This window comes from Stegodyphus dumicola, chromosome 8 (assembly GCF_044657685.1).
Source record: "Stegodyphus dumicola isolate Sdum_Otavi_A_Nest chromosome 8, ASM4465768v1".
Taxonomy (NCBI): Eukaryota; Metazoa; Arthropoda; class Arachnida; order Araneae; family Eresidae; genus Stegodyphus; species Stegodyphus dumicola.
The window spans coordinates 32290024-32304918 of record NC_140775.1 but is presented as its reverse complement, the minus strand read 5'-3'; the positions used below and the strand labels follow the sequence as shown (position 1 = coordinate 32304918).

The window sequence follows — 14895 nt, the reverse complement described above, 5'->3', positions numbered from 1 at the left end:
CCCGCTCGCCGAGATTCGAAAGTTTGAGCGAACTACCAGTGTTCAGCGGTTTTACCCGGTATCCGCGCGCTGTATTCACGTATGCATCCAAATTTTATATACAGTACCCCGGAATTCGAAAGTAGGACCGAAATACCAGTGTTCAGCGATTTTGTGGAGCGGGCTGCGCCCGCTTTATACACATAAGCATGGAGAGGATACTGCATAAACGATACACATGAGTTAAAGCAAGAAAACACCCGGGGAGCCAGCTCGTTCGCCGACACGGAAAGTTGGATCGAACTACCAGCGTTAAGAGGTTTGGAGCAGACTGCGCCCACTTTTATCACATATGCATCCAGAAATCACTTTATACACTATACACATGCGGAAAATCAGGAAAACACCCATGCAGCCAGCCCGCTCGCAGAGATTCGAATGTTTGACCGAACTACCAGTGTTCAGCGGTTTTACCCGGTATCCGCGCGCTGTATTCACGTATGCGACCAAATTTTATGTACAATACCCCGGAATTCGAAAGTTGGACCGAACTACCAGTGTTCTGTAGTTTTGCGCGGGCTGCTCCCGCTTTATTCAAGTATGCATGCAGAAGATACCGCATACACGTTACACATGCGAAAAATCCCGAAAACACACATTGAGCCAACACGGTCGCTTGGATTCGAAAGTTGGACCGAACTACCAGTAATCAGAGGTTTTGAGCGAATTTCGGCCGCTTTATTCACTTATGCATCCAGAAGATGCTGCGTACACGAGGCACATGCGTAAAATCACGCAAACACCCATGGACCCAGCCCGTTCGCCGGGATTCGAAATTAGGACCGAACTACCAGAGTTCAGCTTTATTCATTTATGCATCCAGAAGACACTGCATACACAACAGATATGCGTAAAATCACAAAAAACATGAGTGTAGCCTGCCTGCTCGCCGGGATTCGAAAGTTACCGTATACCATCTCAAAGGTATTGAAAATTGATGCACTCTGCATCTCTTATTTTGTTTCTTCCGCTAAAAACAACAAAAGGTGCATATGAGGCAATCCTCTCTTCTGAAATTCGATGACGTGTATATCTGCAATGGTCGCACCTAAGATGTGATTCTTTGTCAAATCTTGCATCAAAGCCGTTTTCTTCAGGTCAAATACCCTCGAAACGATGTCCGGGCGATCGTGAGCCTTCTGTCCTGGGAATAAGTTTTCTGTTATTTCCGGCCATTTAGGGTTGCACGTGAAAGTCAAAAACAGATCCGGTTTACCAAAGTCGCGCACAATGGCCATCGAGTCCTGATAGTTTTGCTGCATGCAGCGAGGGCTTACTATAAACGTTGACGGAAGTATAACCGGTATTCCAGGGCGGACGCCCGTCTCTTGACCAACTCTGTAAATGTGATCGGCAAGACCCATGTAAGTTTCCACTCTCAGATTCGTCTGATGGCTCCGGAGGTACGCAATCCTGTTGCCTTCAACTTTTACGTATGCATCCACGAGATACTGCTGAAACAATTTCCGGCCATACAAAATCGGGTTGTAGCAATCTCGTCGTACGGACACCCTGTGACTGTAAAACTGTAACTCTGTGTATTGCTGTCCGACTCTGAATCCTTGCTCGCCGTGAGGAAAGAAAAGTACGTACGTCATGGGTTCCAAGTTGGGATTTAAGGTACTGATGTTGATGAGACCGCCATCTCTCGGATGGATCACGATGTCTCGGTTCGATGGAGGAGCGCCGTCCGTACTCTTGAAGACGACTGCAACTTCATTTTCTTTCGGAGCATTGTAACGTCCCCTGTGCTCGCCTGCAGCAACACTTTCACCCTTGATGTACATGCGGATATCCGCAGCAGTTTCGGCACCTTGCTCTCGTACAGTTTCTTCTTCGAATTCCTTCAGCATCTTGTAGGCTTCCGCATATGGATTAACGTTCCTTAAAACTGTGTCCAACTGTCTCAGGAGTTCGGCGTTCAGGGCAACATTTCCAAATATGTTCATTCTCTGCCTGAGGGCTTGATCCGAATCTAAAATGTACAGCTGAGCATACTGTTCTTGACCGGGATGAGGCGGATGAAGGTGGCTCGTTCGATGATATATGGCACCGTGAATCCTGAAGCAGTAGGGACCCGAACCCGAAGGCATTTCTATATTGGCACCCAATGAAGCAAAACTGAGCAGGCAGTTGTAAGTACGTATGTTGGCAAAAAACTCTTCAGAAAACGGGTGGTTCCCATTCATTAAATTGTGCCATTCTTCTGGATATCTTCTTTCAGCTTCGACAATTTTCCCATTGTTACAGCAGTGCATGTATCTTCCTCTTGCATTCCTTTCTCCCGTAAAGAACAATCCGTTGCAGAGATCGCAGGAAGCTTCCATTGAACCGGCGCTGTGTTGCTCAACATAAACTTCGAGTCCACATCTTCCTGCATTGTGAAGAGTGCTGCGTGAACGTTGTGCTGCATTCATGCGTAGCCTGTCTTCTCGTACGGACATTGTTTCTTCGGATAGGACTTGTCTGTGGCGTGCAGCGCCTCGCGTTCTTCGTGTAGCAGCGTCCTCTTCCGACTCTTCCGCTCGAACTTGACGATGACGATGAGAGTCCAGTCTGTGCCTCCTACTGGTTTCTTCTTCACTTTCTTGAGCACGCAAATTTTCTTGACATTGGGATTGCCTGCTGAGTCTCCTAATGGTTTCTTGTTCCGTTTCTGCAGCACGTAAATTTTCTTGATGTTGAGCTTTCCTGCCGAGTCTCGTAGCGGTTTCTTCTTCCGTTTCTTGAGCGCGTAGGTTTGCTTGCCGACGCGCTTGCGTGCTCAGTCTCGCAGCAGTTTCTTGTTCATTTTCTGCAGCTCGCCGTAAACTCTGTGCTTCAGCTCTTCGTCTTCTTGATGCATCTCCTGTAATGCCTCTTTTCCGTTTCGGCATTTCAGTACGTTAAAAAAAGCACTACAAAATATTAACTCGACTCAAAAAATTGACTACGCAGATGAAAGAAAAAAATTGCTCATTAAACCAATACTGCTGGAAAAAAAATTAATGCATTCTATATGTATACAACACAAATTTTAAAATAATCCTAGACTAAATGAAAAATTTTCCACTTAAGAGCAAATTAATTTTAAAAAATCAAAAATGTAAAACAAAAACTTCCCTGTTAAAAAATTGCTGGCAAATAAGAAATAATATGGGTAATATTATGAAAAATTCCAAGCACAGATAAAAATTATGAAAATATTTCTAATAATTAGGTCAATCTGAGAACAATGCACATAAACAGAAAATGAAAACCTAAACACAAAATAAATAAAAGGTATAAATACAAATATAAATTAGGAACTTCTGAAATCAATTCTGAAATTCAAATAACAAACCTAACAAAATAACAAATCTAATAAAATATAGAACATTCGATCGCCTTAAAACGATAATTGTTATCGCACACAGGAAAATGTCAAAAATATAAAATGTAAATGCAATTTATCGAGCAACAATAACAGAAATATAAAACACGAATGAATAGATCTTTAAAAAAAATACAAAATAATACATTAAATATATAAAAAGAGTCACCAAGTTAATGTTCCGAAGAATTCTCAAGTTCTAAATTGACAGGAGCATATAAAAGTCTAAAATACTACTATAAATTACTAAAACTACAAATATAAATGCAAAAAACAATCAAATATCCTGTAAAAAGAAATAAAGATTAAGTGCAATGAGTAATAATAAGAATATTTACGAAATTTGAAATGCTGGAAAAAATTGCGACGGTCTCCTTCCAAATCCAAAATTCGTAAATAAATTTTTTGTTGCCAAACCAGGAAACTAAACTTTTGATTCTATTTGATCTGTTGCCAGACCGGGAAACAAAACTTTTTATTTTATCTATGACGTCATTTACTCGACTTATCAAGGGCATAAACCAATCTACATTCAACTAACGACAACTAAATGAAGAGAATGTTTCTATTTTTAGTTTTATTTTAGCTTTTCAGTTTATTCCTTTAAGTTATTTTAATTTTTTATTCTTAGTTTGTTAGTGGCGAACGGCCTTGGCGTTCCCATAGCATTTTTATCTCCGACGACTGCCGAGACCGTTGCCACTCGGAAGACTGAGTGCCGAAATTATTGTTTTCGCAGTTTTTAACTAATAACTCCGCGGATTATTGTCGTACGAAGATGGAACCGGTATCAGGTAGACTAACCTGAAATTAAAAAAAAAATGTGAAAAGCAGCTGTTTATTTAAAATGCCTACATTAACGAAATATTTTTAAAATACAGTTAGGTAACATGCAATCGCGTGCTTTATTCAACTTTAGAATATAACCTTGATTTGTATCTGCGGCGATTCAAGAAACTGTTGCAATCGGGAAAATGAGCCCGAAAATTAGCGTTTTCACAGTTTTTAATTAATATCTCAGCTGATTAACGTCCTACGAAGATGAGAATGGTATCGTTGGATTCGTAGAATTTTTTGGAATCCGCAGACACCTGCCTCGAATTCCAACTCAGCGCCGTTCCATAGATATTTAAGAAAAAAGAAATTGACACGTGACCTTTCGCCAGCACAAATCTCGAGCGGAAGCAATTGTCATCCCCCCGGCGCTTTCGAAAAAGCAATTTTATCTCAGCTAATTCCGAGACGGTTGCCACTCCGAAAAATGAAATAACGTTTTCGCAGTTTTTAATTAATAACTCCGCCGATTATTGTCGTACGAAGATGGGACCGGTATCGATGGATTCGTTGATTTTTTTTCGAATACGGGGATATGCGTTTCGAATCGCAACTCGGAGCCGTTCCGCAGATATTCGAGAAAAACGAATTTGGCACTCGGCCAAATCCCTAAAATAGGGGAAACCCGTGAAAGAAAGTGCAAAACGTAGGGAAATGTAGGGAGAAAATCAGTTTTTAATTAATATCTCGGCTAATTAAAGTCGCACGAAGATGCCGATGGTCAATCCGGCGAGCCACGGGCATTCTGAATCCAACAGTACCTTCCGCTAAGCTCTACACCCAGCCGTTCCCGAGGAGATGATGTTACAAACACACAAACAGACAGAGGCACACAGATTTTAATAGTATAGACTAGCGGGCAAGCCCGCCAGCTGAGCGGGCTGAAGCCCATTACTTCAGGGGATGGATGCCTTCGTGGTATTCGAAAGTTGGACCTAACTACCAGTGTACAGCGATTTTACGTTTGCTGCGCCCGCTTTATTAAAGTATGCATGCAGTATTTTCTCCATGCGGAAAATCACGAAAACACACATGCAGCCAGCCCGCTCGCCGGGATTAGAAAGTTTGACCGAACTACCAGTGTTCAGCGAATTAACAGCTTAGCCGCTTGTACGAAGTGTAATCGCGAAAATTTTCGGGTGTGATATTCCAACAGTATACTCGTTGTTAAAATTCCTTTATTTAAATTCTTTTTGGTAAACTCCAACTGCTGTCTATATATTTTATTCTTAACATCTCTTTTGTAATTATGTTTCATAACAGTAAATATATACTGGCATTTAAATGCCTTTAAAATAGTAGAAAACATTTAAAAGCATTATGTTACAATTTTTTCATGCTCGGAAGTAATACTTTTAACTGCGAGCAGACCTTTGATCTTAGTCGTAACTGTAACTGCTTTCGGCGGCGTTTGTTTACATTTTTCAAGCGTGGGTTTTCGTCAGTTATCTTTGTTTACCTTCTAAAAATGTTCTTCGAAGGGTCTTCTAAGACTCTTGATAATATTTTAGTCGTGAATTTGTTCTATTTTGATTATACTGGTAAACTTCTTTCGTTTTACGTATGCTATCATAATGCATACTATTAGAAAGTAGTATCATAAACCCAAAGCATCAGTGGTTCTAAAATAAAACTCGTGCATGTGTGAAGAATATTCATGGCAGATGGTCATTTGTAGATGCTGTTACTGCAGAAAAAATTGCTGACACTTAAAAAATAAATCTCCTTTAGTGGATATGACAAATGATGAAAGTCCAGCGTGAAAATCAATTGTGAATACAACTGCGAGTGTAAAGGCAGCTGAGTTGAAAACTACTTTTCAATCTACATCAAATTCTCATCAAAATGTGAGTGAAATGTGTTCCTATATTTTAATGAACAGCGAAATGTTTGTTGCATAATGCTACAACAGTTCTTCAGATGTAATATGAAAGGGAATGTTTGGGAATGAACTCATTTGCAAATTGTATAAGAAGGTTTTAATTTTAAAAAATCAAAAATTGTAAAACCAAAACTTGCAGATTGTAAAATTGCTGGTAAATAACAGAATTTAAATAATAATACGTGCAATGCTATGGAAATTCTAAGAACAGATAACAATTATCAAAATATTTTGAATAATTAGGTAACGACCACAGGAAGCGTCATTTTTACTTCCGTGTGTAAAGTAGTGGTGTAACGTATTCAGCTACGGCAAAGCACTCGAGTGCAATCTGCCTAAGGGGAGGGATGCCTTCTTGTCGGCTTTTTAAAGGAAAGTGGCTCGTATACGCATGGCGAAAATAACAAAAACACCCATGCAGCCACCCCGTTCACTGGGATTCGAATGTTGGGTGTTTGTAAAAGACGCAACTTTGTGGAACAAACTCATTTGCTCATTACAGTCCTATCCCTCGAGTATATCAAATATCATGTGAATCATGCCCATGTCTTGCATCTGCTGCACACCTTGTTCCATCATTGTGTGGATATAGCTCATATTGTGTCAATAGTGTTGGTATGTGTCCAATATCCCCTGTATATACATTTGAAAATATATATGTACATACATATAAACCAAATTAGTTAGTCGCCTGTTTTTATCGCATTCAAAATAAATAAATAACAGAAAATAATTTTTAAAATCTACCGAGTAAGTATTGCAGATGGGTGGGCTGCACCCACTCAATTCTTTGCTGGTGTCTAAAATAGTTTCTGTGTGAAATTTGTGGAAATATTTTATATTTAAATCAAAAACAGAAAAATAATTTTAAATCTATGATTAAAATTGTTTTTCTCACTTTCATTATTATTAACACGAAACCGAAGGGACTGAAGAATTTTTTCGTGTTAAAGGATATTGAAAAAAAAAAAAAAAAAAAAAAAAAAAAAAAACATATTTTCAACAAAATTAAGTTTATTAGAGTACATTTTATTTGCACAGATATGCATATAGGCATGTATTTAATAAAAAATCAATGAAACAAAATCATCCACAAGAACTGCATTATTCATTTCGTTTTCTTTGTCGGAATCTGCATCAATGATATTTTTTTAGCTTTGAACAAACTCCAAAATATCCTTGTCTCCAATTATTTGGGGCTGTACACACATTATCATCAACTACTGCAACTGTTGTTCTTTGGATAACACAGTAGGGCAGCACACAGAAACTTTTCCAAACGTTTCATAAAATGTCAGTCGTGTGAACCCGTAAAATATTTTACTGTACCTACGTCTATAAAAGACACAACTTTGGGAAAGACATTACAGGCCTATCCCTTGAGTATATTAAATATCATGCAAAACAAAATATTTTATATGAATGAAATCAGTTATTGCGTCAATAGTTCAAAGAAAAACAGAAAATAATTTTTAAAATCTACCGAGTAAGTACGCCAGATGGGCGAGCTACAATCCGTATTTATCTGAAAAGAAATAATAATAATAATAATAATTTCTTAGTTATAAGTTTATATTAAACACAAAACTTGAACAGAAAAAAAAAATGTAAACAGAAAAAATTGGTGGGCTTTTGACGGCATAAACTGCCTGACACCTGGGGTCTCCTCTGCAACCTCATCGACCAGGGGGTTATTTTTTCTCCCAGGTATCAGCCCCTTCCCTGGTCTGCTGTTACAGAATCATAGACAAAATTGCATCACTATATATAAATATGTATATATATATATATATATATATATATATTGATATTGATGCAATTGTATATACATATATACACACACGCACAATTAAGATATATATATATTTGTATGTGTTTACAAAAATGCAAGCAATGAATAAGAAAAATTATTTACAAAAATTTACATGTTCTATGTACACCTGAAAAGAAGAACATTTTAATTTGAATGAAATCATTTCTACATACACCTGAAAAAGAAATATTTTTATGTGATTGAAATCACTTCCATACATACCTAAAAAAGAAAAATACATAAAATGTTTTAAAATTAATTAACGCAATTGTATGTAGACCTGAAAAGGAAAATTTATAAAAAATATTTACAACATTGAAAAAATAATACAGCTTCCGATTGCCTAACTACTCCAAAATTCCACTTTGTAACAACAGACATAAAAGCCGACTAATGCATCATTCTCAAACTGTTTCAGCTTCATCTTGACTTGCTTCAATTTATCCCAGTCGTCCAAAAACCTCAAATCTTTTTCATTTTTGCTTTGGCTTGATTAACTTCATTTTGTGTTGCAAAAATCTCACTGTTTCAATGTCTCGAGTAACTTTTTTACTGCAGAACCTCCCTGTAAACAATATTTCTTGTGAATACTTTAGAACATGCGGGTATCAAACGGCCTTGCTTCTTGGTGTCTTTCACTAAAACACGAACATTCCTCATAGACGAACATCTTGAAAAAGCTACATAAAGCATTCCGTGACTGAAAACTGGTTGCGGTAAATAAATTCCAACTTTCTTAAGCGTCTGTCCCTGTGACTTATTAATAGTCATACAAAATGCAAGCCTGATGGGAAACTGTCTTTGCTTGAGCTGAAAGGGGAGGTTTGAATCTGATGGTGAAAGTTCAACACGTGGAATGAAAACTCTCGATCCAGCATTCTGTCCAGAGATGACTTCCCAATCTAAAACGTTTGGCATAATTCTCTTCACAATGAGCCTTGTTCCGTTGCAGAGTCCAACCGATGGATGCAGATTTCGTAGAAGCATAACTATAACTCCAACTTTCAAATTCAGACGATGAGGTGGCATTCCAGAAGGCGTCAGGCTGTGGATGAAATCCAGCTGATACGTTTCTTGTTCTTCTTCGTCATCGCAAATAACCGAGTCTGCACTGTAGTGCGTGAAAACTTGACCTGGAGACTTGGAAAGAATTTTTTCATTAAGCTTCAGAGCTTCCTCGTTCTTTGGACATAAAATCGCTTTACTGGCCAAGTCTTGTAAGTCGAATTCATTACCGCAGCCAAACATTTCTTCTACTATCGATCTGTTGACCACACACAAAGATGGAATTTCGATAACGTCTTCGTCCAAGCCACTGTCATTTCTAAGACGACCGTCTCCCAACTGCAGAAGCCATTCTGAAAATTCTTGTTCTTCCGGATTCAATCGCATATTGGTGGAAAGCGTGCATTGTTTGAAATGTGGCCACAAAAAGGAATTCCTGAGGCAGCTCTCGATCGCAGAAGTTCGGTTTCCGTGTGGAACAACAGGTAATGTTTGTCTCCAGTCACCTCCTAAAACTAAGGTTTTACCGCCAAAAGGAACATCCAGTCCGGTCAAGTCTCTCAGCAATCTGTCGACAGCTTCCAAAGCGTAAGGAGGCGTCATGGTGCATTCATCCCATATGAAAAGTTTCGCAGTCTTCAAGAACCTTCCTTCAGCGCTATCTTGTCTCACACGGCACGAAGAAGTTTCCAGAAGTGGAACGGGCAACTTGAAAGTAGAGTGTACAGTTCTTCCACCGGTCAACAGCACAGCAGCAATACCTGTCCACGCAACGGGAATGGCAACGTGGCCCATTCCTCGAACAGCATGAAGGATCGTCCTAAAAAGGAAAGTTTTTCCAGCTCCGGCAAACGCATTAACACAAAATGTCTTCGGTGTGTTAGGATTCTCATCTCGTACAGCTTCCAAAACCGAGTCGTAAACTAATTTCTGTTCAGGATTCAACATCCCGTTCAACACTTCGGCTTGTTCGTTTTCATATTGGACATCGAACTGCGGGACTTCGAGAGAAACAGCATCAGTCAATGTTGGTTGCGGGAGACCAAGAGAACATAGCGAAACATTGTGCACTTCTAACTGGTCTTCTATACTTCTCAGTGCAAGGCTGAAACTGTCTTCTAAGGAGTGAGATCTCGCAAAATCTTCAGAAAGGGACTCTTTCAATTCATTCCACAAAGCGACGGGTTCCGCAGGGTTGCAGAAAACACAAATGAAGCAAAAAAGCTGTCTTAGCTGCGGTGGCATTTGAAAAGCCGATGCTTCTGCCAGAGTATTTTTCCATTCTTCGTCGTCTTGCAGCAGATGCCTTGCACGGCAGGCTTCCTTGAACGTTGAATACTCCACACCTTCGTAAGTTCTTAAGTCGGCAAAACTCTTCGCTCCTTTAACGTGACACAGCAGCAACCTCAGATGGAAACGCTCAACATCTTTCGGGCTAACAGAATACATTCTTGAAATGATGTAATCTCCAAGTCTAACTCGTGTCTGCCAGGCGTGATTCCTCCAGGTGAAATGTTTAGGAATTTCGGCATACAGGTAACCATTCGCTTCGGGAACTGTCCTGTTCAGTTCAAACCATCCGTTGAGCATGGTATTTTTCTCGGCAGCTCTCTGGAAAGCATTCCTTTCTTCGGATTCGGCAAAATAGACGTTCTCTTTAGTTTCTGCCTGAAACGGTTTCGGAAATCCTTTCGAACATACACCATCACTCATGCAGGGAGAGTTTCTATTCAGTTCACCGCAGGGTCCGTGAATCATCGATGACTTCACAATGTTGTGTAGCTCCGGATGTCGAGTAGCATCTGGAAGTTCAGCACACACCAGCGAGTCGATGCACTCTGCATCTCTTATTTTGTCTTCTTCCGCTAAAAACAACAAAAGGTGCATATGAGGCAATCCTCTCTTCTGAAATTCGATGACGTGTATATCTGCAATGGTCGCACCTAAAATGTGATTCTTTGTCAAATCTTGCATCAAAGCCGTTTTCTTCAGGTCAAATACACTCGAAACGATGTCCGGGCGATCGTGAGCCTTCTGTCCTGGGAATAAGTTTTCTGTTATTTCCGGCCATTTAGGGTTGCACGTGAAAGTCAAAAACAGATCCGGTTTACCAAAGTCGCGCACAATGGCCATCGAGTCCTGATAGTTTTGCTGCATGCAGCGAGGGCTTCCTATAAACGTTGACGGAAGTATAACCGGTATTCCAGGGCGGACGCCCGTTTCTTGACCAACTCTGTAAATGTGATCGGCAAGACCCATGTAAGGTTCCACTCTCAGATTCGTCTGATGGCTCCGGAGGTACGCAATCCTGTTGCCTTCAACTTTTACGTATGCATCCACGAGATACTGCTGAAACAATTTCCGGCCATACAAAATCGGGTTGTAGGAATCTCGTCGTACGGACACCCTGTGACTGTAAAACTGTAACTCTGTGTATTGCTGTCCGACTCTGAATCCTTGCTCGCCGTGAGGAAAGAAAAGTACGTACGTCATGGGTTCCAAGTTGGGATTTAAGGTACTGATGTTGATGAGACCGCCACCTCTCGGATGGATCACGATGTCTCGGGTCGATGGAGGAGCGCCGTCCGTACTCTTGAAGACGACTGCAACTTCATTTTCTTTCGGAGCATTGTAACGTCCCCTGTGCTCGCCTGCAGCAACACTTTCACCCTTGATGTACATGCGGATATCCGCAGCAGTTTCGGCACCTTGCTCTCGTACAGTTTCTTCTTCGAATTCCTTCAGCATCTTGTAGGCTTCCGCATATGGATTAACGTTCCTTAAAACTGTGTCCAACTGTCTCAGGAGTTCGGCGTTCAGGGCAACATTTCCAAATATGTTCATTCTCTGCCTGAGGGCTTGATCCGAATCTAAAATGTACAGCTGAGCATACTGTTCTTGACCGGGATGAGGCGGATGAAGGTGGCTCGTCCGATGATATATGGCACCGTGAATCCTGAAGCAGTAGGGACCCGAACCCGAAGGCATTTCTATATTGGCATCCAATGAAGCAAAACTGAGCAGGCAGTTGTAAGTACGTATGTTGGCAAAAAACTCTTCAGAAAACGGGTGGTTCCCATTCATTAAATTGTGCCATTCTTCTGGATATCTTCTTTCAGCTTCGACAATTTTCCCATTGTTACAGCAGTGCATGTATCTTCCTCTTGCATTCCTTTCTCCCGTAAAGAACAATCCGTTGCAGAGATCGCAGGAAGCTTCCATTGAACCGGCGCTGTGTTGCTCAACATAAACTTCGAGTCCACATCTTCCTGCATTGTGAAGAGTGCTGCGTGAACGTTGTGCTGCATTCATGCGTAGCCTGTCTTCTCGTACGGACATTGTTTCTTCGGATAGGACTTGTCTGTGGCGTGCAGCGTCTCGCGTTCTTCGTGTAGCAGCGTCCTCTTCCGACTCTTCCGCTCGAACTTGACGATGACGATGAGAGTCCAGTCTGTGCCTCCTACTGGTTTCTTCTTCACTTTCTTGAGCACGCAAATTTTCTTGACATTGGGATTGCCTGCTGAGTCTCCTAATGGTTTCTTGTTCCGTTTCTGCAGCACGTAAATTTTCTTGATGTTGAGCTTTCCTGCCGAGTCTCGTAGCGGTTTCTTCTTCCGTTTCTTGAGCGCGTAGGTTTGCTTGCCGACGCGCTTGCGTGCTCAGTCTCGCAGCAGTTTCTTCTTCATTTTCTGCAGCTCGCCGTAAACTCTGTGCTTCAGCTCTTCGTCTTCTTGATGCATCTCCTGTAATGCCTCTTTTCCGTTTCGGCATTTCAGTACGTTAAAAAAAGCACTACTAAAATATTAACTCGACTCAAAAAATTGACTACGCAGATGAAAGAAAAAAATTGCTCATTAAACCAATACTGCTGGAAAAAAAATTAATGCATTCTATATGTATACAACACAAATTTTAAAATAATCCTAGACTAAATGAAAAATTTTCCACTTAAGAGCAAATTAAGTTTAAAAAATCAAAAATGTAAAACAAAAACTTCCCTGTTAAAAAATTGCTGGCAAATAAGAAATAATATGGGTAATATTATGAAAAATTCCAAGCACAGATAAAAATTATGAAAATATTTCTAATAATTAGGTCAATCTGAGAACAATGCACATAAACAGAAAATGAAAACCTAAACACAAAATAAATAAAAGGTATAAATACAAATATAAATTAGGAACTTCTGAAATCAATTCTGAAATTCAAATAACAAACCTAACAAAATAACAAATCTAATAAAATATAGAACATTCGATCGCCTTAAAACGATAATTGTTATCGCACACAGGAAAATGTCAAAAATATAAAATGTAAATGCAATTTATCGAGCAACAATAACAGAAATATAAAACACGAATGAATAGATCTTTAAAAAAATACAAAATAATACATTAAATATATAAAAAGAGTCACCAAGTTAATGTTCCGAAGAATTCTCAAGTTCTAAACTAACAGGAGCATATAAAAGTCTAAAATACTACTTTAAATTACTAAAACTACAAATATAAATGCAAAAAACAATCAAATATCCTGTAAAAAGAAATAAAGATTAAGTGCAATGAGTAATAATAAGAATATTTACGAAATTTGAAATGCTGGAAAAAATTGCGACGGTCTCCTTCCAAATCCAAAATTCGTAAATAAATTTTTTGTTGCCAAACCAGGAAACTAAACTTTTGATTCTATTTGATCTGTTGCCAGACCGGGAAACAAAACTTTTTATTTTATCTATGACGTCATTTACTCGACTTATCAAGGGCATAAACCAATCTACATTCAACTAACGACAACTAAATGAAGAGAATGTTTCTATTTTTAGTTTTATTTTAGCTTTTCAGTTTATTCCTTTAAGTTATTTTAATTTTTTATTCTTAGTTTGTTAGTGGCGAACGGCCTTGGCGTTCCCATAGCATTTTTATCTCCGACGACTGCCGAGACTGTTGCCACTCGGAAGACTGAGTGACGAAATTATTGTTTTCGCAGTTTTTAATTAATAACTCCGCGGATTATTGTCGTACGAAGATGGGACCGGTATCGATGGATTTGTTGATTTTTTTCGAATCCGGAGATATGCGTTTCGAATTCCAACTCGGCGCCGTTCCCAAGTTATTCGAGAAAAACGAATTTGGCACTCGGCCAAATCCCTAAAACAGGGAAAACGGGTGAAAGAAAGTGCAAAACGTAGGGAAACGTAGGGGAAAAAGCAGTTTTTAATTAATATCTCGGCTAATTAAAGTCGCACGAAGATGCCGATGGTCAATATGGCGAGCCACGGGAATTCTGAATCCAACGGTACCTTCCGCTAAGCTCTACACCCAGCCGTTCTTGAGAAGATGATGTTACAAACACACAAACAGACAGACGCACACAGATTTTAATAGTATAGATATATATTGATATATATATATTGATTTAATAGTATATATATTGATGCAATTGTATATACATATATACACACACGCACAATTAAGATATATATATATTTGTATGTGTTTACAAAAATGCAAGCAATGAATAAGAAAAATTATTTACAAAAATTTACATGTTCTATGTACACCTGAAAAGAAAAACATTTTAATTTGAATGAAATCATTTCTATATACACCTGAAAAAAAAGTATTTACAAGTTCTATGTACATCTGAAAAGAAATGTATAAAAACATTTTAATTTGAATCAAATCATTTCTATATACACCTGAAAAAGAAATATTTTTATGTGATTGAAATCACTTCCATACATACCTAAAAAAGAAAAATACATAAAATGTTTTAAAATTAATTAACGCAATTGTATGTAGACCTGAAAAGGAAAATTTATAAAAAATATTTACAACATTGAAAAAATAATACAGCTTCCGATTGCCTAACTACTCCGAAATTCCACTTTGTAACAACAGACATAAAAGCCGACTAATGCATCATTCTCAAACTGTTTCAGCTTCATCTTGACTTGCTTCAATTTATCTC

At 39.0% G+C, this 14895-nt stretch overlaps 1 protein-coding gene across 2 annotated transcripts in view; it reads left to right on the top strand.

Annotated features, from left to right (window-relative positions):
• Window positions 1-14895, top strand: part of LOC118204128 (speckle-type POZ protein B-like) — a 129472-nt gene that overhangs the window by 68700 nt on the left and 45877 nt on the right. The gene's annotated exons all lie outside the window — the stretch shown is intronic.